The following is a 26403-nucleotide window of genomic DNA, read 5'->3' on the forward strand; positions in this document are numbered from 1 at the left end:
TTCTTCAGAAAGCTCTGGAGGAAGACCAGACAACCTGAGGAGGAGGCAGAGTAGCTGACAGGTAGAAGCAGAACTCAGGATGCCTCAGAACTTTTGTAGATCTGCTCCCCCCCACCAGCTTTAAGCTGGAGTAAGCTGACCCTAGCACACATATGGCTTCTCATACTCACATGCAGGCCCAAGAGATGCAGCCATAGTGAAGAGCATGGTAGCTCCAAACAGGTAATCCAACACTGGTTAGACACAACATCTCATATCAACCTGTACCTACCTAATCACTGTCCATATGGACACAGAACCAACACAACCAGTGGTGGGCTTCAGACCACACCAGAGCTAAACCCAACTAGCCATGCAAGTGGTACACCCAAAAGGGGATTCCAGCAGGCACCAGACCCGACTGGGAAAAACTCTTCCTTAAAGTGTAGACCCTACACAGCAACTCATACACGGTGATCAAGGTTTATTCTTATAGTCAGTCTGAGGGTTAACCTCACCCATGAAAGAGCCAACAACAATCAGGACTCAACTACAACAGGAACATAACCCATAAGAAACAATCCTGGAGCACTGACCTCAGCTGATCTGGAAGACTGTGCTACTGAGCCCAACAAGACACCTACATCACAAAGCCATCTTTAAAAAGCTTGTGAATAATACCAGATCTACCTAATAAAAAGACAAAAAATGGGAATACAAAAAAATATTCCCACAATGAAAAAGTGAAAAATCCCCAGAAAAAGAATTAAATGTAATGGAAGTCACCTAGACATAAGAGTTTAAAACAACGGTTATAAGGATGCTCAAGAACCTTGGGGGGAAAATGGATAATCCTAGTGAGACAGTACAAAAAAAAAAAAAAAGACAGTAAGCATTAAAAAGAACATAGAAAACATAACAAAAACCTATTACAAAGGAAGAATAGCATATATGAAATAAAGAATACACTAAAAGAAATCAATAGCAGGTTAGATGAAACAGAGGATCAAATCAATGATTTCTAGGACAAGAAAACAGTAAGAACCCAAGCAAAGCACCAAAAAGATAATTTTTTAAAAAGAGGAATGTCGGGTTCTCCCCCAGGAAGAACTGATAAATTTTCTCCAGATCAAGATAGAATATGAGACAGGAAACCTGATAACCAGGGACAGAAAGAGGACACCAAATAGAGCCTGGTGGGAACTGCGGAGACACGACAGAATAGGCTGGGAGTCCTTGGACAGCACCTGAGGGATGTTTTAGCTGTGACAAGTTCCTTCTGAGAATTCAGAGCTTAAAATTTGAAGCTGAGACCACAGCATTGAGTGGTGTAACAGAGAAAGGACCTTACAAAACATCGGCCTGAGATCACCAGAGCTGAGAGGGGCAGGAACAAAAACTGGAACTTTCACGAAGGGCTAGAGCACTAAATCAGCTACAGCCACTCACCTTGGGTCCTGGCAAAGGGAAAGCAGACTTGACTTGAACTATGTGGCTCAGGGAAGAGAGCTAGGAAGGAGGACACTGGTTATTTTACACTAAATGCCTCCCTCATAGGACAGTAGCTATCTTATTCAAAGAGTGCTTTCCAGGAGCCCCAAGGAGAAGCAAAGGCCCCTCCATCAAGTATAAATATCAGCAGGCCAGGCCAGAGAAATGCAAATTGAGGCTCATTAATGGCTAGAGACTACCAGCAAGAAAGGAGGAGGTAGAGGCTATTGACTCACCAGACACAAATCCTCTTACGCTTTACACCTGAGGGATTTTCATTCAGGTTAGGGCTACAATCTGAGTTCTGATCAAGTAATTGAGTTTACTATCCTGAAGACAAAAGCTAGGATAACTGAACCTTGGCTTGGCCTGCAAATCTACCCAAGAAAGTAAGATTTGACAGTGATATTTAACATGGGTCCTCCCACATTCAACCAAAACAAACAGAAAGAGCCACAATCAGTGGAACACCAACACCTACAGGGAAAATCTGGAAGGTTCTAAAACACACTGAGAAAGCCAAAATCGTGAAACTAAGACACAAACCCCAAATGAAATAACAAGAGAATTCTACAGAAGAAGAGGTAAATTAAATGAAATTAAGCAGCACATCAACGATCAAGTTCAGAGTAATGATTAGCAGGAAGCGCAACAGCATGAGTAAAAATCTCCACAGCATAAGTAAAGATATATAAACATTGAAAATCAACCAATAGTAAATGAAAAATCAGCAAATGGGGAAAAAAATGACATACAGAAATAAAAACACATCAGAAGGAATAACCGGCAGAGTAGAGGAAGGTGAGGACTGGATTAGTGAATTACAAGACGGTAGAAAAAAATCAACCAATCAGAAAATCAAACAATTAAAAAACAGGAAGACAGCTTTAAAAAACTGTGAGACAACTGAATACGTAATAACATTAGCATCATAGCTGTCCCTGAAGAAGAAAATAGGCAAGGATTAGAGAATATATTTAAAGAAACAGTGACAGAAAACTTCCCTAACTTGGTGAAGGTAAAAGGCATGCAAGTTCAAGAAGCACAGAGAGCCCCAAGTAAGAAAAAACCAGAGGGCCACACCAAGACACATCATAATTAAAATGCCAAAAATTAAAGACACAGAAAGAATCCTAAAGGCAGCAAGAGAAAAGCAACAGGTTACGTACAAAGGAACCCCCATAAGGCTTTTAGCTGACTATTCCACAGAAAAACTACAGGCCGGAAGGAAATGGCATGAAGTATTCAAGGTAATTAATGACAAGGATCTGAATCCAAGACTACTCTATCCAGCAAGGCTATAATTCAAAACGGAAGGTGGAATAAAGACCTACCCACACACAAAAAAAGGGTAAGGAAATATATTAGCACCAAAACAGCACTGCAAGAAATGTTAAAAGGACTCTGTGATAAGCAGAAGAAACAGGAAGGGAAACAACCAGAATAAACAAAAATGGCAATAAATAAGAACATATCAATAATAACCATAAATGTAAATGGATTAAACTCTTTGATCAAAAAACAAAGAGTAGGTGAATGGGTAAGAAAGCATGAATCACATATACATTGTTTTCAAAAGATGCACCTCACAACAAAAGACTCACATTGGTAGAAAGTGAAGTGATAGAAAAATACCTTTCAAGAAAACAAAAAGTAAAAATAACTTGTGGTAGCAATACTCATATCTGAGAAAATAGAATTCAAAACGAAAGCCAGAAGTAAAGACAAAGAATATCACTACATAATTTTGAAAGAATCCATCAAACAGGAGTTAATAATCTTGGTAAACATATATGTACCCAACATAGGAGTACCAAAATACATTTAACAACTTCTGGAGCACTTCAAAGGAGAAATTGAAAGCAACACAATTATAGCAGGAGACTTCAACACCCCCCTGACATCACTGGATAGATCCTCTCAAAAAAAATTAACAAGGAAACAATGACTCTAAATAATACACTAGATCAAATGGACATAATGGATATCTCCAAAAAATTAAACCCCAAAACTACAGAATTCACATTCTTCTCAAGTGCACATGGGACATTTTCAAAGACAGACCATATGTTACAACACAAACCAAGTCTCTACAAGTTCAAGAAGAATGAAATCATATCAAGCATCTTTTCAGATCACAGTGGCATGAAACTAGAAATCAATTACAATAAAAACACTCAAAAACATTCAAACACATGGAGGCTAAATAGCATGTTATTAAAAAATGAATGGGTTACCAAGGAGATCAAGGGAAATTAAAAACTTCCTGGAAACTAACGAAAATGAACACAGAACAACACAAATCTATGGCACTCAGCAAAAACAGACCAAACAGGGGAGGCCGACCTCAAAAAACAAGAAAAATTTCTAATTAACTATCTAACTGTACAATTTAAAGAACGAGAAAGTAAACCCAGAACAATTAGAAGAAAAAAATAATAGAGGTCAGAGCAGAAATAAATAACATAAACTCTAAAAATAATAATAATAATTGAAAAGATCAGTGAAGCAAAGAGCTGCTGGTTCTTTAAAAGATATACAAGGTTGATGGCCCCTTAACCAGATTCACAAAGAAACAGAAAGAGAGGACCCAAATAAACAAAATCAGAAATGAAAGAAAAGTAACAGTGACAGCAGAGAAATACAAAGGATCGTTAAAAATACTATGAACAATTACATGACAACAAATTGCACAATCTACATGAAATGGAAACATTTCTAGAATCACACAGTCACAGAAAACTGGGAAGAGATAGAAAACTTAACATACCAATAACAACTAAGGAAAATGAGGATGTAATACAGAAACTCCCAGCAGACAAAAGCCAGGGACTGGACGGCTACCCGGGGTCATTTCACTGAACATTCAAGGAAGAACTAACACCCACTCTCCTCAAACTATTCCAAAAAATTGAAGAAGAAGGAAGCTTCCACACTCATTTTATGAAGCCAGCATAATTCTAATTTCAAAACCAGATAAAGACACCTCAAAAAAAAAAAAAAAAAAAAAAAACTACAGGCCAATATCACTGATGAACATAGATACCAAAATCCTTAACAAAATATTAGCAAATCGCATCCATAATACATTAAAAAGATTATACACCATGACCATGTGTGATTCATCCCAGGGATGCAAGACTGGTTCAATATTCACAAATTAATAAATGTGATACACCACACAAACAAATGAAAGATAAAAACCATATAATGATATCAATAGATGCTGAAAAATCATTTGACAAAATCCAGGACCCATTTCTGATAAAATTGCTCAGCAACATGGGAATAAAAGGATCACACCTCGACATAATAAAGGCCATATATGAAAAACCTACAGCCAACATATACTAATGGGTAAAACATAAGCCTTTCCCTAAACAACAGGAATAAGACAGGCATGCTCACTTTCGCCACTCTTAACACAGTACTGGAAGTCTTAACCATAGCAATTAAACAAGAAGAAAAAATAAAAGGGATCCAAATCGGAAAGGAGGAAGTGAAAATGTCATTATTTGCAGATGACATGATATTGTATATAGAAAAACCCAAATGCTCCATTAAAAATCTACTTGATTTAAAAGGCCATATATGAAAGACCTACAGCCAACATCATACTCAATGGACAGAAACTAAAAACATTTCCATTAAGAACAGGAACAAGACAGGGATGCCCACTTTCGCCACTCTTATTTAACATTGTACTGGAAGTCTTAGCCACAGCAATCAGACATGAAGAAAAAATAAAAGGGATCCAAATTGGAAAGGAGGAAGTGGAACTGTCATTATTTGCAGATGGCATGATATTGTACATAGAAAACCCTAAAGACTCCATCAAAAATCTATTAGACTTAATAAATGAATTTGGCAAAGTAGCAGGATACAAAATTAACGTCAAGAAATCAACGGCATTCTTGTACATCAATGATGAACTCACAGAAAGAGAAACTGAAAAAACAATCCCATTTACCATCGCGCCAAAAAAATTACGATACCTAGGAATAAACTTAACCAAGGAAGTAAAGGACCTATTTGCAGAAAACTACCGGTCATTGAAAAAAGAAATAGAGGAAGATATAAAAAAGTGGGAGCACATACCCTGTTCATGGATTGGAAGAATTAACATAATTAAAATGTCCATACTACCCAAAGCAATCTATAGATTCAATGCAATCCCCATCAAAATACCAACAACATATTTCATAGAACTAGAACAAATACTTCAAAAGCTCATATGGAACCAAAAAAGACCCCGAATAGCCACAGCAATCTTGAAAAAGAAGAACAAAGTAGGTGGGATCACAATACCAGATATCAGGTTATACTACAAAGCGACTGTAACCAAAACAGCCTGGTACTGGCACAAGAACAGGCATATAGACCAGTGGAACAGAACTGAAAACCCAGAAATGGACCCAAGGCAATACACTCAATTAATATTTGACAAAGGTGGCAAGAGCATACAGTGGAGTAAAGACAGCCTCTTTAATAAATGGTGTTGGGAAAATTGGACAGCTACATACTAAAAAATGAAACTAGACCATCAACTTACACCCTACACAAAAATAAACTCAAAATGGATAAAAGACTTAAATGTGACCCGTGAATCCATAAAAATTCTAGAAGAAAATGTAGGCAACAAAATTTCGGACATCATACGGAGCAGAATTTTCACTGATACATCACCTAAGGCAACAGAAATAAAGGAGAAAATGAACACATGGGACTACATCAAACTCAAAAGCTTCTGCACAGCAAAAGAAACAATCATCAAAATGGAAAGGCAACCCACTATATGGGAGAACATCATTGCCAATGATGTATCAGACAAGGGGTTAATTTCCAATATATATAGAGTGCTCATACAACTCCACAAAAAGAAGACAAAGAACCCAATTAAAAAATGGGCAGAGGAGCTGAATAGACACCTCTCCAAATAGGACATACAAATGGCCAAGAGACATATGAAGAAATGCTCAACATCACTAATCATCAGAGAGATGCAAATTAAAACAACAATGAGGTATCACCTCACACCTGTCAGAATGGCCGCCATCAACAAATCATCAAACAACAAGTGTTGGCGAGGGTGTGGAGAAAAGGGGACTCTAGTACACTGCTGGTGGGAATGCAGACTGGTGCAGCCGCTATGGAAAACAATATGGTGCTACCTCAAAAAATTAAAAATTGAACTCCCATTTGACCCAGTGATCCCACTGCTGGAATATACCCTAAGAAGCCTGAAACACCAATCAGGAAGAATATATGTACCCCCATGTTCATAGCATCACTGTTTACAACAGCTAAGATCTGGAAACAGCCCAAGTGTCCACCAGTAGACGAATGGATAAAAAAGCTGTGGTACATATACACAATGGAGTACTATGCAGCTATAAGAAAGAAAGATCTCTTATCCTTTGAGACGACATGGAGGGACCTGGAAAGTATTATCCTAAGTGAAAGAAGCCAAGCAGAAAAAGACAAATACCACATGATCTCACTTATATACGGAATATAATGAACATAACAGTCTGAGGAATACAGTAGACCCAGACACATGGAAGTAGGGCACAGACTGACATCCCTCAGAAGAGGGGATGGGGGGTGGGGGGGTGGGAAGAGATAAACCACAGAATTTATATGCATGTATGCATGACCAATGGACATGGACAACTAAGCCGGGGACGGGGCGGAGGTGGGGTGGGGTGGGGGGTGCCAATGGGGTAAAAAGGTAAAATATCTGTAACAAAAAAATAAATAAAAATTCATTAAAAAAAAAAATCTACTTGATTTAATAAATGAATATGGCTAATTAGCAGGATACAAAACTAACATCAAGAAATAAACAGCACTCTTATACACCAATAATGAACTCACAAAAAGAGAAACTTAAAAAAAAAAAACAGTCCCATTTACCATTGCAGCAAAAACTTTAACATACCTAGGAATAAACAACCAAAGAAGTAAAGGACTTATTTTCAGAAAACTACGGAACACTGAAAACAGTAATAGAGGAAGATGTAAAAAGTAAAACCGTATACCTTGTTCCTGTTTTGGAAGAATTAAGATCAATAAAATGTCATATAATTCAAAGCAATCTATAGATTCAAAGCTATTTCCATTAAAATACCAATGATATATTTCACAGAATTAGAACAAATACTCAAAAAGTTTATATTGAACCCAAAAAGACCCAAAATAGCCACAGCAATCTTGAAAATGAAGAACAAAGTAGGAGGGGTCACAATATTGAATATCAGGCTATACTACAAAGCCACTGTAATGAAAACCACCTTGTACTAACACAAGAACCGGCATATAGACCAATGGAACAGAACAGAGAACCCAGAAATTGACCCAAGACATTATGCTCAATTAATATTTGACAAAGGTGGCAAGAGCATACAATGGAGTAAAGACAACCTCTTCAATAAATGTTGTTAAGAAAACTGGACAGCTACATGCACAAAATTAAACTAAACCACCAACTTGCACCATACACAACAAACTCAAAATGGATAAAAGACTTCAATGTAGCTCATGAAACCATAAAAATCCTAGAAGAAAGAATGTAGGCAACAAAATTTCAGAAATCACATGCAGCAGAATTTTCACCAATACAAGGCCTAAGGTAAGAGAAACAAACAAAACTAAATTAGTAAATGGAATACATCAAACTAAAAAGCTTCTGCACAACCAAAGAAACAACTATCAAAATGAAATTGGAACCCACTATATGGGAGAGCATAAATGCAAACCATGTATCAGTTAAGAGGTTAATTTCCAAAATACATAGAGTATTCATACAAGTCAACAAAAGGAAGACAAAGAACCCAATTAAAAAATGGGCAGAGGACCTAAATAGACAATTCTCCAAACAGAACATACAATGGCCAAGATACATATGAAAAAATGCTCAGTATCACAAATCATCAGAGAGATGCAAATTAAAATGACTATGAGGTATCACCCCACACCTGCCCGAATAGCTGTAATCAACAAATCATCAAACAAGTGCTGGTGAGGGTATGTAGAAAAGGAGACTCTAGTATACTGCTTGGGGAAATGCAGACTGGTGTAGCCAATATGGAAAACACTATGGTGTTACATCAAAAAGTTAAAAATTGAACTGCCATTTGACCAGTGATCCCACTTCTAGGAATATATCCTTGGAAGCTTGAAACACCAATCAGAAAGAATATATGTACCCCTATGTTCACAGCAGCACTATTTATAATTGTTGAGATCTGGAAGCAGCCCATCTATCCATCAGTAGATGAGTGGATAAAAAAGCTTTGGTATATATACACAATGAAACATTATGCAGCTATAAGAAAAAAAGATCTATCCTTTGAGAGGACATAGAGCAGTGGTTCTCAACCTTCCCAATGCCGCAACCCTTTAATATAGTTCCTCATGTTGTGATGACCGCCAACCATAAAAGTATTTTCATTGCTTCTTCATAATTGTAATTTTGCTACTGTTATGTCTTAGGTGACCCCTGTGAAAGGGTCGTTCGATCCCCAAAGGGGTTGCGACCCACAGGTTGAGAACCGCTGACCTAGATGGACATGGAGAGTATTATGCTAAGAAAAATAAGCCAATGAGCAAAAGACAAATATCACATGATCTCACTTATTTGTAAAATATAATGAACAAAATAAGCTGATGAACAAGAGAGACCCAGAAGCACAGAAGTAGGGTACAGACTAATAAACCTCAGAGGAGAGGGTGGGGGGTGTGAAGCAATAAACCAAAGAACTTATATGCATATATGCACAACCAATAGACACAGACAACAGTGCTGAGGGGGGACAAAATTGGGAGGAGGATGTCAATGGGGAAAAAGGAGAAAGATCTCTAACAAAATTAAAATAATTAATAACAAATTTAAATAAAGAATAAATAAAAATAGAAATGAGGAATATCTAAAGGACCTCTGGGACAACAGCAAGCATAACAACATCTGTACCACAGGGTTACCAGAACGAGAAAAGAGTGAGAAAAGGATAGAAAACCTATCAGAAGAAATAATGACTAAAACTTCCCTAACCTGGTGATAGAAAAAAAAAAAAAAGAATCACGCCAGTTCTGGAAGCAGAGTTCCAATCCAGATGAACTCAAAGAGGCCCAATCAGGACACATCACAATTAAAATGCTAAAGGATAAAAACAAAGAATCTTAGCCCTGGCCGGTTTGGCTCAGCGGTTAGAGCGTCGGCCTGCGGTCCGGAGAGACCCGGGTTCGGTTCCCGCTAAGGGCACGTACTTCGGTTGCAGTTTGTCCCCGGCCCTGGTTGGTCGTGCGGGTGGCAGCCACTCGATGTGTCCCTTCACGTCGATGTTTCTCTCTCTCTCTCCCTTCCTCTCTCTCCCTCCCACTCTATCTGTACAAAAAATGGAAAAATGTCCTCGGGTGAGGATAAAAAAAAAAAAAAAAAAAAAAAAAAAAAAGAATCTTAAAAGCAGCGAGAAAAGGACAATTAGTTACCTACAAGGGAGTTTCCATTAGAGGGCCAGCTAATATCTCAACAAAAGCTCTTTTGACCAGAAAGGATGGACATAAAATACTCAAAGTGATGAAAAATAAGGACCTGAACTCAAGAGTACCATATCCAGCAAGGGTAATATTTAAAATTAAAAGAGAAATAAGGAACTTCCCAGGCAAGCCCGGTCAGTGTGGCTCAGTGGCTGAGCATCAACCCATGCACTAAGAGGTCTCCGGTTCAATTCCTGGTCAAGGTACATGCCCAAGTTGTGGGCGCAATCCCCAATGGGGGCAAGCAGGAGGTGGTCAATAAATGTTCTCTCTCATCGATGTTTCTCCCTTCCTCTCTCTTTACAATCAATAAAGAAAAAAAATTTCTTTTTAAAAAACCTTCCCAGACAAGAAAAAACTAAAGGAGTTCATCACCACTAAACCAATATTACAAGAAATTTAGCAGAAACTTCTAAAAAAAAGAAAAAAAGAAAGAAACATAACTATGATTAGTAGAATTGAAAATTCATTACCACCAAGCCATTATTGTAAGAAACATTAATGGACCTGCTTTAAGAAGATAAAAGAAAGAAAAGAAAAAGAAATAGAGAAAGAAACAGATATAGAGAATAAAATGGCAATATATAAATACCTACCAATATGTAAATGGATTCAATGTTCCAACCAAAAGACACAAGGTAGCTGAATGGATAAGAAAACATCATCCATATATATGGTGTCTACAAGAGATCCACTTCAGAACAAAAGAAATACAGAGGCTGAAAGTGAATGGTTGGAAAAAACAATATTGCATGCAAATGGAAATGACAAAAAGCTGGAATAGCAATACTTATATTAAACAAAACAGACTTCAAAACAAGGCCACAGCGGAGTCTTAAGATGGCTGCCGGGCGGCTGGCTCCTCATAGAAGAAAAGATGTGGAGTAGGCTGCTACCTTCTGCCATAAATGAAAGTGATGTTGAGTTGACCTCTAAAGATGAAGACACATTAGAGAACTCTGGATTTAACTCACAGGAAGATAAAGGAGATGGGACCTTTACAAAAACAGAGATCTCAGATTTCCCTACAGATGGACAAAAAACTGAAGCAGAGGCAAATGTAAATGCATATGAAGACTGTCCTTCTGGAATTCCCTTACATATGTGGAATAAATTTCAAGAATTGCATAAAAAACACTCTGAACAGAAAATCTAAACTTCAGGATTCAGAAGGAAAAAAAGAAAACGCTCTAGAAAAGGTAAATTGAAGAATGAAGCAGAATCTCATAGTAAGCAGTCCTCAAGTGAAACCCAGTGGAAGGAACTTACTCAGTATTTTGGAGTCAATGACAGGTTTGAACCCCCTGTTAAAAAGAAAAAAGTTGAGAAGTTGGGCCTTGAAAAGAGCACAGACCAGGCTGTGGAAGAGTGGAATATTGAGAAGGCTGAGGAACTCAGCAACCAGTTAGCTACCCGAGAGCTTGATGTAAAAACTGCCAAAACAATTGCCTGCCATAACTTCATAAAAAACAAAAAGGAAGATGAAATTCACAGGTTGCTCAAAAAAAAAAAAAAGAAACTTGCATGGGGATTTGAAGCAAAGAAGAGATGGGAAACCAAAAGCAACATGGGATACATGTAAACTGCCAGTGTTCTTCAAGACTGTGTGTCTTTTTTTGACCTTTTACTTGAGTCTTTAATTGCTTAACTGACTGAAAAGATATTCCTACTTATGTTAAATATGTCAGAAAATTGGTAGAAGTAAAGAAAATAAGCATCACATTTGGGGGTCAATTATCAGTCTTTTCTAAAGAGTTCATCCTATTGAAGTGAATGGAATGAAGCGTTCCATTATTTGTACAAGAAATCTAAGCACACACACAGGGAAAAGACAAGGTTTTATTTATTTATTTATAGAGACCTGCAGTATAAAATCGATTTTACTTTTCATCCATTTGGTATAGCATAGCCAATGAGCTCCTTGTACGTTCTTATCTGCTCTCAGTGGAACTGTATTTATTTTAGAATTGTGTTTTTAACATTGGCATTTGCTTAGTCATAAGTGTAAGAAAGTCTCAATTGATATTGTCCTTACAAACAACTTCATCTTAATGTTTTAAAAGTAATTACTGGTTCCTTACTGGGTGCCACCCCAAAACCACAAAATTCACATTCTTCTCAAGTGCACATGGGACAGTCTCAAAGATAGACCACATGTTAGGACACAAACTAAGTCTCTACAAGTTCAAGGAAACCATATCAAGCATCCTCTCAGACCACAATGGCATCAAACTATTATGTACTTGACAGTCACATAATAAAAGCAACTGGTTAGTTTTAGTATCTTTAGATAAAACATTACAATAAAAAAAAAAGACAGAATGTAGTGTTTGGAGGATAATTTAAATTCAGTTCTGTCTAGAAATGTCTTCTTAAATATCTTTCAGCCATGTTATTCAGCCATAAATTATCAGATGATTCTTTGAAGAGAAAATGGTATAATTATATAAAGAGTAGTGTTATAGTCTGGACAGTGTGGCTCAGTGGATTAAGCGTCATCCCTAGACTGAGAGGTCCCGGTTCAATTTCCAGTCAGCATAAGCCCAGGTTTCAGGCTCAAACCCCAGTGGGTGTGCAGGAGGCAGCCAACTTATGTTTCTATCTCTTTCTCCTTTGTTCTCTATCAAAAAAAAAAAAAATCAATAAAAACTTTTTTTTTAAAGAGTAGTGTTATAACTCAAGACAATAAATCTTTGAACCTTCTAAAAAAAGAGAGAAAAAAGAAAGACAAACAAGGCCATACAGAGACAAAGAAGGCCACTACAAAATTCCAAAGGGATCTATCCAAAAAGAGAATATAATCCTTGCAAACATATATACACCCAACATAGGACCACCTAAATATATAAAGAAAACCTCAGTAGACATTAAGGAAGAGACTGACAGCAATACAGTCATAGTAGGGGATTTTAACACTCTAATGATTTCAATGGTTATCTCTTCCAGACAAAAAAAATCAACAAGGCAACAACAACCTTAAATGACATACTGTATCACATGTGTTTAATTGATGTTTACGAAACACATCATCCCAAAGCAACAAAATATACTATACATCTCTCTCAAGTGCACATTGAACATTCTCAAAGACAGACTACATGTTAGGACACAAAATAAATCTCAATATATTGAAGAAAATTAAAATCACATTAAGAATCTTCTCTGACCACAATGGTACAAAACAAGAAATCAATTACAAGAAAACAACTGAAAAACATTCAAACACATGAAAGCTAAAAAATATTAAAAAATGAATGGGTTAATGAGATCAAGGAAGTAATAAATGGTTACTTAGAGGCAAATGAAAATGAACATACAATAACCTAAAATCTATGGGGCAGTGTGAAAGCAGTACTGAGCCCTGGCCAGTAAGGCTCATCAGTTAGAGGACCAGCCTGCAGACCAAAGACTCCTGGCTTCAATTCCAGTCAAGGGCATGTACCTCAGTTGTGGTTCATCCCTGGCCCTTGTTGGGGTCATGCAGGTGGCAACCAATTGATATGTCTCTCTCACATAGATGTTTCCTCTCTCTCCCTCCCTCCCTCCTGCGCTATCTGAAGATAAATAAAAAACTTTCCTTGGGTGAGGATTTAAAAATAAATAAATAAATAAATAAATAAATAAATAAATAAATAAATAAATAAATAAATGGCAGTACTGAGAGAAAGTTTATAGCATCACAAACAAGCCTACCTCAAGAAGCAAGAAAAGTCTCAAATAAACAAACTAACCCCATATACCTAAAAGATAGAAGAACAACCAACAAGCCCAGAGTAAGCAGAAGAAAGGAAACAGTAAAGACTATAGCAGAAATAAAACACATAGACAAATATACATAAAACATCAAAAAACCAAGAGCTCGGTTGTTGAAAAGATAAATAAGAGTGGCAAGCCTTTAACCAAACTCATCAATAAAAAAAGAGAGGACCGAAATATATAAAATCAGAAATAAAAGAGGACAAGCAACAACTGATACCACCGAAAAAGAATTGTAAGAAAATACTATGAACAACTATATGCTAACAAATTGGACAACCTGGGCAAAATTGATAATTTCTACAAAAATACAATCTTCCAAAACTGAATCAGCAAGAATTAGAAATTCTGAATATACATATGCAGTAATCAAAACACTCACAGCAAACAAAAGTCTTGGACATGATGGATTCACAGGTGAATTTTACCAAACATTCAAAGAACTAGCATCTGTCATACATAAACAATTCAAAAAAAATTAAAGAGGGAAAAGACTTCCAAGGTCATTTTATGTGGCCAGCATTATACTAATTCCAAAACCAGGAAAAAAAAAACCACCACAAAAATATAAAGTTATAGGTCAATATCTCTGATGAACATAGATGCCAAAATCCTCAAAAAAATATTTACAATCCAAATCCAGCAATACATTAAAAAGATAACATACCATGATCAAGTGAGATTTATTCTTGGGATACAAGGTCAGTGTGATATTCACAATCAGTAAACATGATACAGCACATAAACAAAATGAAGGATAAAAATCACATGATTATATTAGTAGATGCCAAAAAAGCATTTGATAAAATCCAGCATCCATTTATGATAAAAACTCACAGCAAAGTAGAAACAGGGGGATCATACCTGAAGATAATGAAGGAGATATATGACAAACCACAGCCAACATCATACTCAATGGGCAAAAATTAAGAGTGCTTCCCTTAACATCAGAAACAAGACAGGGATGTCCACTTTCACCACTCTCACTGAACATAGTACTGGAAGTCCTGGCCACAGCAATCAGACAAGAAAAAGAAATAAAAAGCATTAAATGGAAAAAGAGGAAGTAAAACTATACTATTCACAGATGATATGACACTGAACACAGAAAACATGAAAGATTCCACAAAAAAACTACTAGGTCTAATAAATAAATTTGACAAAGTAGCAAGATACAAAATTAATATTCAAGAATCAGAAACATTTTTTTAATATTTCAATCAGAATGTATCAGAAAGTGAAATTAAAAAATAATCCCATTTACTACTGCAGGAACAAAAAAAATGAGGTACCTAGGTGAAAGGTTCAAGTCGGTGGTATGGTGATCGGGCATGCTAAATAGCAATCACAGGTGATGAATGAAGAAAAATTGGACTTACTTTCTTTTAAAAAAAAGGGAGGGAGGGTGGGGATATCCAAAAAGAAGGAATACACACTGAGGAGAGACAGGCAGTTTAGGCAATGAGGGATGGACCATGGGAAGGGAAAGCTGAGTGAGACATGTGGGAAGTCTGAAATGACTGTTGAGCTCAGCACATACACAGGCAACCCAGTACACAACATATCTGGAGGTTTATTTAGACTATTTCTCGAAATAAAACTGAAATCAACATGGGCATTGTGCTCCCAGGCCAGAAACTCCCAGCCCCCATTTACAGAATTGCAAACTGAAGCTCCTGGAAGCAGCACAAGTCAATTATATATCACAAATAACCCAGAAAGTCTGGTTTCAAGCAAGACAACAGGTTTACTGAATGAGTTCTGCAAGAAACTATAGTGTTCCCATTGCAGAAAGCCAGGTCACCTTTAAAACAATATAGAAAATGAAAACTGGAGTTAGGAAAGAAACTAAAGCCAAGCACAGGGTTGCTCCAAGGGCAATTCCACTCCTCCTCACTAACAGTCTGGGAGAAGTTGAAATTATTTAAAAAAAAATAAAGCTATCAAGGCCCCTATAGATGACCTAGGGCTGAACCCAGTAAAGAGAAAAACAAAAGATTTAAAATGTATAGCAGGGGACTTTAACACCCTGCTGACATCACTGGATAGATCCTCTAGACAAAAAATCAGCAAGTACTAGACCAAATAAAATTAATAGATATCTACACAGAATTACACCCCAAAACCACAAAATTCACATTCTTCTCAAGTGCACATGGGACAGTCTCAAAGATAGACCACATGTTAGGACACAAACTAAGTCTTTACAAGTTCAAGGAAACCATATCAAGCATCCTCTCAGACCACAATGGCATCAAACTAGAAATCAATTGCAAAAACATGCAAAGACACTAGAATACATGGAAGCTAAACAGCATGTTATTAAATAATGAATGAGTTACCGAGGAGAACTTCCTGGAAACCAATGAAAATGAACACACAACAACACAAAACCTGTGGGATGCAGCCAAAGCAGTTCTGAGAGGGAAGTTCATAGCACTACAGGCCTACCTAAAAAAAAAAAAAAAAAAAAAAAAAACAAGAACAATTTCTAATAGACTATCTAACCTCACAACTTAAAGAACTAAAAACAAACAAAAAGAAAACCCCAGAGCAAGTAGAAGGAAGGAAATAGTAAAACTCAGAGCAGAAATAAATGACATAGAGACCAAAAAAACAATTCAAAGGATCAATGAAACAAAGAGCCGGTTTTTCGAAAAGATAAACAAGATTGATGGACCCTTAGCTAGACTCACCAAGAAACAAACAGAGAAACCAAATACACAAAATCAGAAATGAAAGAGTAGCAACTGACATCACAGAAATACAAAAGATCATTAACAACTACTATAAAAAATTATATGGCAACAAATTCAACAATCTAAGCAAAATGGACAAATATCTAGAAACACATAGTCTCCCAAGACTGGATTGGGAAGAGAGAGAACACCTGAACAGACCAATACTAACTAAGGAAATTGAAGAGGTCATCAAGACTCTCCCAGGAAACAAAAGCCCAGGCCCAGATGGCTTCACAGGGGAGTTTTACCAAACATTCAAAGAAGAACTAACACCCATTCTCCTCAAACTATTTCAAAAAATTCAAGAAGAAGGAAGACTTCCTAACTCGTTTAATGAGGCCAGCATAATTCTAATTCCAAAACCAGAAAAAGACACTACAAAGAAAGAAAACTACAGGCCAATATCCCTGAGGAACATAGATGCCAAAATCCTGAACAAATACTAGCAATTTGAATCCAGCAATACATCAAAAAAAAAAAAAAAAATTCACCATGACCAAGTGGGAATCATCACAGGGATGCAAGGCTGGTACAATATTCGCAAATCAATGAATGTGATACAGCATATAAATAAAATGAAGCATAAAAACCACATGATCATATCAACAGATGCTGGAAAAGCATTTGACAAAATCCAGCATCCATTTCTGATAAAAATACTCAGTAATGTGAGAATAGAGGGATCATATCTCCACATAATAAAGACCATATATGAAAGACCTACAGCCAACATCATACTCAATGGGCAGAAACTAAAAGCATTTCCCTTAAGAACAGGAACAAGACAGGGATGCCCACTTTCACCACTCTTATTTAACATAGTACTGGAAGTCTTAGCCACAGCAATCAGGCAGGAAGAAAAACTAAAAGGGATCCAAATTGGAAAGGAGGAAGTGAAACTGTCATCATTTGCAGATGACATGATATTATACATAGCAAACCCTAAAGACTCCATCAAAAATCTACTGGACTTAATAAGTGAATTTGACACAGTAGGAGGATACAAAATTAACGTCAAAAAAATCGATGGCATTCTTATATGGCATCCAATAATGAACTCACAGAAAGAGAAACTGAAAAAACAATCCCATTTACCATCACGGCAAAAAAAAATAATAATAATAAGATACCTAGGAATAAATTTAACCAAAGAAGTAAAGGACCTATTAGCAGAAAAGTACAGGACATTGAAAAAAGAAATAGAGGAAGATATAAAAAAGTGGAAGCACATTCCTTGTTCATGGATTAGAAGAATTAACATCATTAAAATGTCTATATTACCCAAAGCAATCTACAGATTCCATGCAATCCCCATCAAAATACCAACCACATATTTTATAGAACTAGAACAAATACTTCAAAAGTTCATATGGAACCAAAAAAGACCCTGAATAACCACAGCAATCTTGAAAAAGAAGGACAAAGTAGGTGGGATCACAATACCAGATATCGGGTTATACTACAAAACTACTGTAATCAAAACAGCCTGGTACTTGCACAAGAACAGGCACAAAGACCAGTAGAACAGAACAGAGAACCCAGAAATGGACCCAAGACATTATGCTCAATTAATATTTGACAAAGGAGGCAGGAGCATACAAGAGCATACAAGACAGCCTCTTTAATAAATGGTGTTGGGAAAACAGGACAGCTACATGCAAAAAAATGAAACTAGACCATCAAGTTATATCATACACAAAAATAAAAATAAAGTAAAAATGGATAAAAGACTTAAATGTGACCCATGAATCCATAAAAATCCTCAAAGAAAATGTAGGCAACAAAATTTCAGACATCATACGCAGCAGAATTTTCACTGACACATCACCTAAGGCAACTGAAACAAAAGAAAATATGAATACATGGGACTACATCAAACTCAGGAGCTTCTGCACAGCAAAAGAAACCATCAAAATGAAAACGCAACCCACTGTATGGGAGAGCATCATTACCAATGATACGTTAGATAAGGGGTTAATTTCCAAAATATATAGAGTATTCATACAACTCAACAAAGGAAGACAAAGAACCCAATTAAAAAATGGGCAGAGTAGCTAAATAAACACCTTTCCAAACAGGACATACAAATGGCCAAGAGACATATGAAGAAATGCTCAACATCACTAATCATCAGATGCAAATTAAAACAACAATGAGGTATCACCTCACACCTGTCAGAAGAGCCACCATCAACAAATCATCAAACAACAAGTGTTGGAGAGGGTGTGGAGAAAAGGGGACTCTAGTACACTGCTGGTGGGAATACAGACTGGTGCAGCCACTAAGGAAAACAATATGGTGTTACCTCAAAAAATTTAAAGTTGAACTTCCATTTGACCCAGTGATCCCACTTCTAGGAATATACCCTAAGAAGCCTGAAACACCAATCAGAAAGAATATATGTACCCCCATGTTCATAGCATCACTGTTTACAACAGCTAAGATCTGGAAACAGCCCAAGTGTCCATCAGTAGACAAATGGATAAAAAAAGCTGTGGTACATATACACAATGGAGTACTATGCAGCTGTAAGAAAGAAAGATCTCTTATCCTTTGAGATGACATGGAGGGACCTGGAAAGTATTATCCTAAGCAAAACAAGCCAAGCAGAAAAAGACAAATACCACATGATCTGACTGATTTGTGGAATATATGAACATAACAGTCTGAGGAATAGGTGGACCCAGAGACGTGGAAATAGGGTACAGACTGACAACCCTCAGAAGAGGACGTGGTGGGGAAGAGCAAAGAGATAAACCACAGAACTTATATGCATGAATGCATAACCAATTGACACAGACAACAAAGCCAGGGATGGAGTGGGGGTGGGGGTGGGGAGGAGGGTGTCAATGGGAAGAAAAAGGAGAAACATCTGTAACAAAAATAAAATAATAATACAACATCAATAAATAATTGTATGAATGTTGCTAAGGCAGAACTCCTTCAAAGGACCAATCGGAGACTAGTAAGACATATACCCACCCCATAGACAATGGAGCCTCACTGGCAACCCACTTGGGTCCCCTCCCCGCTGTGGGGAGTGTGTGTATCTTTGAAATAAACTTTCCTATTGCCTATTCTTTTTTTTAAATCCTTACCGGAGGATATTTTTCCATTTATCTTCTGATAGAGTGGGAGAGAGAGAGAAATATTGATGTGAGAGAGACACATCAATTGCTTGCCTCCCGTACAGGGCTGGGGATGAACTGCACCCGAGGTACACGCCCTTGGCCGGAATCAAACCCGTGATTCAGTGGTCCATGGGCAGATGCTCTAACCGCTGAACAAACCAGCCAGAGCTAAAGGTCTGCTTTTTATAAGCCAAGCAGTCTGTGGTGTTCTGTTCTAGCAGCCCAAACAAAGACATCAAACTTCTACATGAGTAGATTTGCAAGAAGGTTAGTCTCTCTGCCTCATTCAGCCACGTCTTTCAATGATGCAGACCCAATCCAAAGGGTCAGTCCTGGTTTACATGCATCATGAGCAGTCACTGTTGAAGTCTGGCTGTGCTCCAAAGGGACATTCTCCCCCTACATTCCCCTTCCCTACCTCTAGGTCCCTCCCCACCAAGCTTGTTACACTCAGCCTCAGGCATGCCATGCCAGAGGTAGCTATCCATGGGATTGCTCTGTAGGCTTTAAGCTTTGCAGTTGATGAGTGCATGGCCATTTCCCCAGGCACTCCCACAGTGCCAGTCTGAATGGGTTGGAAGGAGGCTTCAACATCTGCCTCCCAAGTTCCTATAGCCAGCTCTCCCCTCTGATGGGCTCTAGACCCTTGTTCACTGGTCCAGATGCTCCCTGTCTTATGGTAAAGTTCATTTCAGTGGCCTTGTCACAACCGTCTGTCACTGAGGCTTGGTCAGGGCACCCCTAGTTTATCTGACATGTTCTGGTAACTGAATCTAAAGGAGACTACATCAATAATGTTCAATATGAGCTGTTCTTATTGATCATTTGCTGTCTAAGCACAAGTTCCTATCAAATTAAACTGAGTGAAAAAAAAAAAAAGTGGGCCCCGGCTCATCTGGCTCAGCGGTTAGAACTTCGGCCTGCAGTCCAGAGAGACCAGGGTTCGGTTCCTGCTAAGGGCGTGTACCTCAGTTGAAGTTTGTCCCTGGCCCTGGTTGGTGGTGTGGGTGGCAGCCACTCAATGTGTTCCCTTCACGTTTCTCTCTCTCTTCCTTTCTCTCCCTCCCACTCTATCTGAACACAAAATGGAAAAATGTCCTCGGGTGAGGAAGGAAGGAAGGAAGGAAGGAAGGAAGGAAGGGAGGGAGGGAGGGAGGGAGGGAGGGAGGGGAAAAGTGGGAAGGAGTTGGCTCTCTGCTCCCAGATGAGTGTGTGTGTGTGTCTATGGTATGGTGTGTGTGTGTGTGTGTGTGTGTGAGTGTCTATGGTATGGTGTGTGTGTGTGTGTGTATGTGTAGGTTTTAGGGAGATGAACAGGCTATAAAGATTAGGCACTGAGAGCATATTCTTCTGAGATCCAGACTCTTTTTTCTTATGATTTCCTAAGAGAATCTAGGATATGACCAATATAAAAATATTAAAGACAGATTCAGGGTGACAGGGAAATTTGCCATCATCAGAGTCTATAATCTAAAATTTGTGAACTTAAGGTCAGTTTGGGCAGAGGCCTTGCACTGCCAATGGTAACCACATAGAATATTTCTGTGAGTTTTGACAATCGCATAATAGGCCAGATAGAACTTTTACTGTAGGCATACCAGAAAACCCAGAGGTGTCTGCTAAGAGCCCTAGGAATCCAGAGGGAGAGAGAGTGCGAGAGAGGCTTCTTTAGCCTATCATAAGCAGTTTAGTTTAGCACAACCCAATTAGTAATGCTGAGTATCTCCTATATGCTATAGCTTTAGGGAATAAATAAAATGTTGTGGTTCTTTCTGTTGAAGAGTTGATCACCTTCTTGGGAAAAGCAGGAGGGAGGATGCACTCCTAGAAATAATTAAGATAACAGACTCTGTTCTGGACCTCAGGGCATGACCTTCAGTTGCCCTGTTGTCTACTGTATTATTACCAGCTACCTTTGGAAGGAAATACATGTCCTCCCAGATGGTCTGTCTGAACAACAACCTGACTCTTGGAATCAAGGAAGAGTTTGCTCTTAGTGGTCAGAGCATTTGGGTTGAGAGGTGAGATGACAGCCACTGACATCCGTTCTGTCTGGTCCAGAGTCGGAATAGAAACAGTAGCTCCAGGCTTTACCATTCACCAGGTGTCTTTGACCAGGGAAAGGAGAAACAGATATGTCCCAGTAGAGGGTGGCTACTGTGTCTGGAGATCTGGGTGCCCTGCTGTGGTGAAGAAGCATAGTTTCCCAGGCCTCTGAAGCTGCAGGTCCAGTCCCTGGATTGTCACAGTCAAGGACAGGGCAGTTGCCTTCTTCATGTCCCCAGGACAGACAAACGGTCACACACATCCTGGGATATTACTTCAGGCCTGTGGGCAAGATTAACATTCTGACCTATCACCTAGTCTTGGTCAATGAACTCACTCTTCAATTTCGAGAGACAATGAATCCAATTGCCGCCACTTGGTTTCAACATCACTGAGCCATGGAGTGATGGGTCGATTATGGCAGCACCTAGGAGCTGGAATTTCATCCTTATATGCATCCATTGGCAGGAAGCTTTTGTCATCAGTGGGTCCTGGGGTCTTGACTGGTGGGTTTGGGCAGGGAGATTGGGTCTACAGAAATGTGGATGTGTGATCTGGTGCTTCTCTGGCAGTTTTAGTTTCTTATACAGTTTGATTCCTGGCGTCTGGCATTTCTGTTGGCCAGTTTTCCTGTGGCAGAAAATTTAGACTTTGTTCTCCCGTGGCAGGGAAGCTGGCAAATGGCCATTAGGAATTATATTTAGTGTAAGCCCTAACACTAAAAATAAATTTAACCAAGGAATTTAAAGACCTGTACTTGAAAGATGATAGGACATGGAAAAAAGAAATTGAGGAATATACCAAAGTGGAAGCATATACCGTGTTCATGAATTGGAAGAATTAACATCATTAAAATGTCCATACTACCCAAAGAAATCTATAGCTTCCTATTGAAATAGCAATGACATAGTTCACAGATCTATAACAAATATTCCAAAAATTTATATAAAACCACAACAGTCTCAGCAATCTTGAGAAAGAAGAATAAAAATTGAAGTATCACACTACCTGATATTAAATTATACTAAAAGGCCATAGTAATCAAAACAGCATGGTACTGGTACCAGAAGAGGTAAGTATATTGATCAATGGAACAGAATAGAGACCACAGAAATAAACCCATGCCTCTATAGTCAATTAATATTTGACAAAAGAGGCAAGAACATACAATGGGATAAAGACAATCTCTTCCATAAAGGGTGTTGGGAAAATTAGACAAATACAGCAAAATAATGAAAATGGACCACCAACTTATACCATACCCAAGTATAAACCATAAATGGATTAACAACTTACATGTTAATCTCAAAACCATAAAAATTCTAGAAGAAAACACAGGCAGTAAAATATCAGACATTTCCAGTAGCAATATTTTTGTAGAGATATATCCTAAGGCAAGGAAAACAAAGGAAAAAATAAACAAACTGGACTACAACAAACTAAAAAGCTTTTGCACAGCAAAAGAAACCATCAACAAAATGAAAAGAGAACCTACTGAATGTGAGAATGTATTTGCCAACCATACATCTCATAAGGGGTTATTTTCCAAAATGTATAAAAAACATACACAACTCAACACCAACACAAACAGCCAAATTATAAAATGCCAAAGGACCTGAATAGACAATTATCCAAACAGGACATACAGATTGGTCAATAGGCATATAAAAAAATGCTCAGCATCACTAATCATCAGAGAGATGTGAATTAAAATCACAATGAGATATCACCTCATGCCTGTCAGAATGGCTATTATCAATAAATCAACAAACTGATGCTGGTGAGGATGTAGAGAAAAGGGAAACCTCATGCACTGTTGATGGGAATGCAGACTGGTGCAACCACTGTGGAAACCAGTATGGGGTTTCCTCAAAAAAAATTAAATTGGAACTGCTCTTTGAACCAGCAACCCCACTTCTAGGAATATATCTGAAGAAACTGGAAACATTAATCAGAAAGAGTACATGCAGCCCTACATTCATTGCAGCATTATTTATAATAACCAAGATCTGGAAACAGCCCAAGTACCCTTCAGCAGATAAGTGGGTAAAAAAGCTGTTGTAGCCCCAGCCAGTTTGGCTCAGCGATTGGAGCATCGGCCTATGGACCAAAAAGAGTCCCGGGTTCAATTCCCACTAGGGGCACATACCAAAAAATAAAAAAATTAAAAAAAAAAACAAAAAAAACGCTGTTGTAGGTTGCAGATCCCTGGCCGGTGTCGGGGTCATGGGGGAGGCAACCAATGGATGTGTCTTTCTCACATTTATATTTCTCTCTCTCCCACTCCCTCCCTTTCACTCTATACAAAAAAAAAAAAAAAAAAGAAAGAAAAATATCCTCAGGTGAAGATTAACACAAAATTAAAGCTGTTGTATATTTACACAATGGAATACTACTGGGCTATAAAACAGAAGGAACAAACTCTTATGTTTTGCCACAGCATAGATAGACCAATACCATATGATCTAATGAACAAAGTAAACTGATGAAGAAAATAAAAACAAAGGCATAGATATATGGAAAAGAATGACAGCTGTCAGAGAGTAGCAGTTTGTGGGGCTAGATGAAAAAGTTGAAGGGATTAAGGGGGGAGTATATATATATATATATATATATATATATATATATATATATAATCACTGACAACAGCATCGTGATAGCCAGAGGGAAGGGGGGGGGTTAGGTGGAGGACCACAAAGGGGAGATAAAGGGGAGATAAATGGGGACAGAAAGGGACTTTGCTTTGGGTGATGAGTACCCAATGCAGTGTATTGATGATACTTTGTTGAGTTGTACACTTGAAACATGTATGGTTCTATGAATCAATCTCACCCCAATAAATGCAATTACAAAATACTGAAAAAAAAAAATAAACAAATAAAACCCACTGAATTCACATATTAATCAAGAGGGTTTATCTGCTTCCCAATTGATCATCTTACAATTCACCCACATATGCATCTGGCATAGTTGTAGTACTCCAGCACTTATTTATATATATTGTCTATTAAAAACAGGTTAGATTTTCCCATTAGAAAGTATAAATTGAAAAGCAAAGACTACTTCTGATTTATAACTTGTATAAACTATAGAAGTTAATCATGATGCCCCATTAATAGTAGAGAAAGTATTTATATTTTTCCCATGCTCAAATAATATAGAAAACACCAAAATTAAAAACAAACCAAATCAGTTACTAGAGTTAAATTCAAACTACAGTTGATAACTGTCAACAAATAATAGTGATGAAAATGCAATAAAATTAGAATACTTCAAAATAGTCTTCTCAAAAAAAAAGTTAAAGTGTTCAGAGAAGCAATAGGTTCAAAGTCAGTATTCCGGAGACTCTCTTCACTGTTTTAAGATGATTTACAATTATTTTTTTCTCTTTATGTTACTGTCAAAAGAAAAACCTATGCTGGAAATGCAGTCACCTCCACTAAGTTCTTTGAAAACAGTGCATAGATCTTTTTTGGAAAATCTATATGCTTAAGGTAAAATTATTGGTAACAACACTAAATAAATGAGTTACTTATATGTGAAAAAAAATACATAGGTGGTTGCTAACATTCATGGTTTTACCAATAACTCTATCTTAATTCTCACTTTTAAAAGATATGAAGCACAGAAGATAAAAATAAATGTGAGCCCAATTTAAGATAATGCCATATTTTTATTCTTGGTGATTTAGCCTTGTGAGTTATGATACTGAAGATTAACAATGCACTACTTTGGTCCTTAAATGGTATACAATGCAAGAGTAGATATCACATAACTCCATGCAATAAAACTCTAAAAAATGAAGACAAATCTATAGTTAACAAAGGATTGGTAAAACAGGAGTGGAGATAAAGATTGGCTGCAGCCCTGGCCAGTTTGGCTCAGTGGTTAGAGACCCAGGTTCGGTTTCCGCTAAGGGCATGTACCTCGGTTGCAGTTTGTCCTCGGCCCTGGTTGGGTTGTGCGGGTGGCAGCCACTCAATGTGTCCCTTTCACATCGATGTTTCTCTCTCTCTCCCTCCCTCCCTCCCTCCCACACTATCTGAACAAAAAATGGAAAAATATCCTTGGGTGAGGATAAAAAAAAAAGATTGACTGCAAAGGAGCATAAGGAAATGTTCTAGATCTTGATTTTAGTAATGGTTTCATAGGAGTATCCATGTGGCAAAACCCACTGATTATGCATTGTAAATGGATGCAGTTTATTGTACTTCAATAAATTTAATTTTTAAAAAGTAATGTACCATGAGCACTGTAAAAGTTACAAACTAAAAACTGTATTTCATTAAATTTGAGGGTCATCAAATTCTCTAAAAAAAAAAATCAAAACCAAAGATTTACTTGAGAATCAAAAGCAAGTCTTGAACTTTCAGAAATCAGAACTAACAATTTATGTGATTTTTACTTAGGCATATTACCAAATACGGACTGTAAGTTATATTATTTGTAGATGACCAGATTACCAAATTCAAAGAACCTTTAAAAGTCATTTCCTCTAATATGAGGTAAACATTCATGACTAAGTGGAAACAAGTTCAGCAGCTATTCCAAAACATTAAAACAAAGTGTTCAGGACCATATTGTCTCATAAAGAGTTAAATTGTTATAGGACAATGAAAAGCTAGGAAAATGCTGGGACAAGTGGAATAGGAAAATTGAGGCAGGAAAATTAAAGCCAAAAAGCTTTGTAAGCCATCTGTGATAAGGTCTTATCTTGAGAT

General features: G+C 37.5%; 1 protein-coding gene and 1 pseudogene across 3 annotated transcripts in view; one reads left to right on the forward strand and one right to left on the reverse strand.

Moving 5' to 3' along the window:
- Positions 1-26403, reverse strand: part of BMT2 (base methyltransferase of 25S rRNA 2 homolog) — a 161186-nt gene that overhangs the window by 124866 nt on the left and 9917 nt on the right. The gene's annotated exons all lie outside the window — the stretch shown is intronic.
- LOC118619971 lies at positions 10847-11590 on the forward strand (annotated as a pseudogene).

The sequence above is a fragment of the Molossus molossus genome, unplaced genomic scaffold (genome assembly GCF_014108415.1).
Source record: "Molossus molossus isolate mMolMol1 unplaced genomic scaffold, mMolMol1.p scaffold_m16_p_7, whole genome shotgun sequence".
In the NCBI taxonomy this organism is placed as follows: Eukaryota; Metazoa; Chordata; class Mammalia; order Chiroptera; family Molossidae; genus Molossus; species Molossus molossus.